The following is a 5,965-nucleotide window of genomic DNA, read 5'->3' on the forward strand; positions in this document are numbered from 1 at the left end:
TTGGTTGATGCAATATCACTGATTGGGTGGAAACAGAACCTCTTCTTCCCATTTTCAAGGTTAAATACTGGTCCTGCTGTAGTTGTGGAAGGCAAAACTCCAAATTCTGAGCACGCTTGTCCCTCTTAAGCCCTTTATGGCATCTGAAAAACTCTTAAATTGGGAACAATTGAATGGCCTCTTCTCCACTCATTTATTCACTGCCTTTTGATCCCTCCCTTACCTTTCACCTGATTCTTTGTAGAAGGAGATAGATTTGTCCTGGATTTAAAGCAATAAAAAAAAAAAAAAAAACTGACTTTTTTTTTTTCTGTGAATACTGCCCCTTCTTTTGGCCACCAGAGAGGTCACAAGAACCCTGAACTTGTCAGGGTGGTAGGTTAAGTCCCCATTTCTGTCATTTATATGGCTCTGGGAAAGTCATTTCACCTTTTGGTATATCACATTCTCTAGTTAGAAAATTGATAGTTTAAATGATTACTAGGAGTCTGTAACTTCATGCCTTCTATAGGATGGCCATTAAAAAACACCAATATCTGGGAACTTACATGTAATATACCACCCCTACCTCAATGACTTTGAAATTTCAAGTTAACTCCACAAAGGAAGGAAACAGGAAGTTTCCTGAAATTTCAGGAAAATGAAATTTCATTGAAATGTATTTTACAGACAGACAGATAAAAACATAAGCTCTTGGGTGCCTGAGTGGTTCAGTCGGTTAAGTGTTTGACTTCAGCTCAAGTCACAATCTCACAGTTTGTGAGTTTGAGCCTTGCATTGGGCTCTCTGCTGTCAGCATAGAGCCTGCTTCAGATCCTCTGCGCCCCCCTGACCCTCCCCCACTTTCTCTCTCTCTCTCTCTCTCTCTCTCTCTCTCTAAAATAAACACTTTTAAAAATTAAAAAAAAACCCATATGCTTTTCATGAAATTATGCCTTGGGTTGAAAATACTCTGAGAGACTGTCAGAAATTCAACAACCATGTACCAAACCCCTGGGTTTACCTTCCAAAAAGTGATATCCCTTTTCTTCAGCTTATGGAAGGTAGTTAAAAGCTGCTTCTCTTGTGATTTGCCCAGGCAAATGAGCTGGGTATCCCAGAAAAAGGCAGCCGTCCAGGAAAGCAGAGTGATGGACTTTAGGCTCTTGTTTTCTTTGAAAGACATTTCTGTTCCTCAGCCAAGCATTGTTTTTCTTTGTGTGACCATTCCTTGAACTTTGGAACATGCTTCTCCAGGCTCTCACCTCTGGGTTTCATGCTTTATGGGTTAACAGAGCTACATCATTAGATGAATCTGACCTAGTTGGTTTCAATTGATTTCAAGATGGAATTTCCTTCTAGAAGATCTATGAGATAACACCACTTTCCTATGTACAATATATAGTGAACTACTGGAGTCAGGGTAACAGCAAAAGGCAGGTCTGACTGTTCTTGGGTCTTGATCATGTTATAATAGGATGTGATATGTCCTAGGTCTGACCTTTTTGTAATGGGCAAGGATGGGGCAGTGTCTGCTCCAGACCAGTGTGGCCCTTGCTTTGTTCTTAGCGTGAAGTATACCTGGAGGCAGTCACAGCGGACATATAACTGACCTGTGGCTAATTTGTGTTTTCAGAACTTTGTTGACATGCAATGACATGTTATCATGGACTTATCTCAGTCTAGTTAAATCTGTTTAGTACAGTTATTTGTCTTCCAATTAGGGAATGACAAACTGGCCTGAGAAATGGAGACAGGAAGACAGAAAGTCCAGTAGAAGGCTAAAAAGGCCAATAGATTCTCATATAAGAGCACAGAGATTTCAAGATATTTTAGTAATAGAGCATCAGCAGCTGGGAGAACCCAATGAATATAAAGTCCATTCGACCTCAGACATGGTTGCTTTTTTCTATTGCCTTCCAAAATTAGAATTCTGAATGCTACACACAAAACCTTTGGCTGATCAAAGGGACACTCATGGTCAGTGCCAAAGTGGCCACTGTTTCTATGAGGTGATTGTAGCTCTCACCCTGTCCCATGGCCTCCCCACCATCTCCACCATTTCAGGTTCCATCTTCCTTGGAAGCATTGCCAGTCCCTTCCTCAGTTGTCTGTTTGCAGTGATCTCCCAGTGGCTTGGCTGCCATTCAGAGCTGGATAGTTTATTTTTTTCTTTCCTGGTTAAAATGCATTTCCCTTTCTTGTTTCCCAGAACACCAAACAAACAGACTTCTTGTCCCCAGCATGGCTCCATATACCAATGTTTGCCCTGTCTGGGCATTGTCCATTTGTTCTACCCCAGGGAAGGAAGGAACCTTAAGGAAGTTGCTCTGGCTTGAGCCATCCTGGCCTCTGGAGCGGGGTAGAGATGATTAAGCTTCTCTGAATCTGGTCTCTGGGCATCACAGGCCCTTGAGAGGCATGGCACATTGCCAGGCAGAACCTTTCAGAGCAAGGAGGGATTTGCAGAAGATAAAAATGTCTGGGATAATTTGTGTGCCTCCCTCAACAGACAGGAAGGGGCTCCATTGTCTTTTCAAAGTATTTTGTAGTGGGAAGATTCGCCAAATGTTTGGTGGTTTCTGAGATTGGCATAACATAAGGATTCTGAGTGACAAACTTCCTATCAATGAGTTTTTCCAATTAGCTACAGTATGCTGAGAACTAAAGTGCTGGGTCTTGTTAAGGCCTCCCCAGGAACCTTGGTGGAGTGGGTAGAATGTTATCCCTTCCTTCTCTTCATTCAGTGAAAATCCTTTTTTTGGTCAAGACCATTCTCCCATTTCCCCCAATGTCCTGTCCTTCCTTCCTCTTATTCTCTGCCCTCTTGGATATTCATTGAGCACCTGGCCTTATGTGTGTCCTGTTTTGTTTTGTTTCTTACTCTCAATTCTTTCTCTTCTTAGCTTACATATTATAAATTTTTGTAAGTTTATTTCAAATGAAAAAGGCATCAGATCAGTTCTGTGCCTTGGGAGGGTAATGTAGGGATAGGACTGGAAGAAGCACAGACCTCAGAGTTCAGCCAAGACAATTTGGCCCCAAATAAATCCAGAAACAGTTGGGGTAGAGATGGGGAGATAAGCTAACTATCATATATGTCATGAATAAACTCAGGATTTTCAACAAAAGCAACCTTAAATTATTATTGTTATTATGTGAGGAGTCTAATGAGGTATACCTTGGGGGTAAATACACAAGAAAATATCATTCCAATAAAATTCCCGTTGCTCAAGCAAACCTGCGTGTGCACATGCGAACACATAGATGAAACATTAAGCAATAAGTGGAAGAGCAAGGAGTGCTGGAGTAAGACTCAGAAAGTCAGGTCCTAGTCGTAGCTTGCTTCACACGGGCTGTGTGACCTTGGGGAAGTCACTCTTTATTTGCAGGTCTCAGTTTCCTTATCTGAAAAGAGAAGTGGATCCACTAAATAAGTGTGATGCTTCCCCTAGGCTCTGATGTTTAGGATTCTGTCATCAGATCCAGTAGGTCCCAGTATCAGTCTGCCCCTGCCCCCTTGTACAATCCTGTGCAAGTCACATACCCTCACCTACCCTCTTTACACAAATAGGGGACCAGAATCCTATGTTATTCACTTTCAGGACCAGCTGAGATGGGGTTTTCTTTAGTTCTGGGGGACAACTGAAATAAAAGATGAGAGGAATCTTGTTGAGAAAGAGGAAGAAAAATTCTGCAGGGATGTGATCATTCTCTCAGTCACTCAAGTTGGAAACCAGGGAGTCTTCCTGGATGCTCTTACTACTTCTACTTTTCTCCTTCTATTCCTCCTCCTCCTTCCTCTCCCTTTTCTCCTCCTTTTTCTCCTCCTCCCCCCTCCTCCTTCTTCCCCTACTTCTCCTTTTTCTTTTCCTCCTCCTTCTTTTCTTTCTCTTTTTCTTCCTTCTGCCTCACATCTCAGTCACCAACTCCTATACAATTGTCCTCCATAAATCCCTTCCTATGTCTCCAAGCCCATCACACATCACCCCTCTACCCAAACTCTCCATTCCAGTCAAATTCACCTGCTCCTTTTTTCCAACATGCTAAGCACATCCTGCTCCTGTGCCTTTCCTTCTGCCATCCTCCATACCTGGCTTGTTCTCTCCCTTCTTTTGCAAGTCCCGTGTTCAGCTCAAGCCGTATCTTCTTTATGAAGCCTTCCCTATCTGCCAAGCTCCAGAGAGCACTGTCCATTGGTTTATTTTCTCTCCCTTTTGCTTTTCCTATTTATTATCTCTTTATGCATCTTTTCTGTTGCCAAAATCAGATTCTCAATATCTTAAGAGCTCTAAGTTATATTGGGTAATCAATAATATTTTTTTTATTATAAAGATGATGACAGTGGTGTAAAAATCACATGGCTTAACTTAGTCATTGAAGTCCAAGTTCTTGACTGTCAGTTCTAAAGCTGTTTCTAGAAACCATTTCCTAGACTGATTAAAATTCTGTGACTATTTAAGGTGTAGCTAGAGGAAATAATTTCTGGATTTTTCTCTTTTCTCCTTTACTTTCCCCAACTTAGAGACCCACTGCCCATCCTAAGCTGCACAAAAATAGGGCCAAGTGATCATAAGGAACATCTGAATCTTGGTCCTTTTATAGTTGGGAGAAAAGAGTAGCTTAAATACCCTTCTCAAACTTAAGGTAGAACTTCAATGTCTATTTCCCAGATGGCTGAAGAATCTTTCAGAAGCAGCAGGACCCATGTGACCCCAGTCTTGTAAAGTTGCTTAGGTCTCTGTGCTGGACGGAGGCTGGAGTACTGAATGGACATCCCTGAGAAGGCACCCTGCTCCCCTGCTGACTAGCCCACCACTGGTGGGTGGTGCATGCTGGGTGCCAAGATGTGTGCTTCCCAGACTTACTCTAAGTGGATGAGTTCTCACTACTTCTTGATGGGGCTCCATCCAGATTTGGGGGTGTGCAAGAATAACATGCTCTGGAAGATTGTTGTGGAGGCTAGAATATGGTGAGGTGCTTCAGCTAACTCTATAATAGAATCCCTTCCACTCTGGTGGGAACCTGGGGAGGGCTAAGTGGTTATTTGCCTCTTATTCTTCTTGGGGTGCTAAGAAGGGACAGAGGCCCAGGGAGGGCAGTGAAAGAATATTTACTATTCTGCCTTCTTGTTCTTCCCTTAAGAAATAAGAATTCTATCTAATGTCCTTCTACTCTGCAAACAATAGGGCATGGGCAAGCTTTTGAAACATTGCCTCTGTGTACCTCTAACAAAAGAGTACTATGAGCGTGTATCCCTGGAAGAACCTGAGATTTCTTTAATATCTCACACTTTTTAATAGAACTTTTACTTCAGAACACTTTTGGATTTCCAATATTATTGCAGAGGTAGTACAGAGTTCCCTATACCCATATGCAGTTTCCACTGTGATTAACATCTTATGTCACTGCAGTACATTTATCTCAATTAATGTTACCTTATTATCAACTAAAAGTTTGATATCTCACATTTTAACTTTAAAAACTTTTGCTTTCATGTCCCGCAGAAGTGATCTGTGTTTGTTTTTATATAAACATTTTAAATTTACTTACCATTGGGGCACCTGGGTGGCTCGGTTGGTTAAGTGTCCGACTTCGGCTCAGGTCATGATCTCACAGTTTGTGAGTTCAAGCCCCACGTCAGGCTCTGTGCAGACAGCTCAGAGCCTGCAGCCTGCTTCAGATTCAGTGTCTCCCTCTCTCTGCCCCTCCCCTGCTCATGCTCTGTCTCTCTCTGTCTCTCAACAATAAATAAACGTTAAAAAAATTTAAATTTACTTACTATTTAGCTAAAGCAGACACCCCAGTATGAGGCACATTTAGCCTGTGTTCTGTGTTCATTGGGCTATTCCTGCTCCCCTGGAGAGGTGTCCAGCTAGCTTGGGCAGAGAGGGAACTTGGAGTGGGGCCAGCAGATCTCACTGGATCCTAACAACCCTGCTCAATAGCTGTCACTTGGTCACTTGATCTCTGAACCTTGGCTTCC

This window comes from Puma concolor, chromosome E1 (assembly GCF_028749965.1).
Source record: "Puma concolor isolate L17-30 chromosome E1, mPumCon1.1.hap2, whole genome shotgun sequence".
NCBI classification, from domain to species: Eukaryota; Metazoa; Chordata; class Mammalia; order Carnivora; family Felidae; genus Puma; species Puma concolor.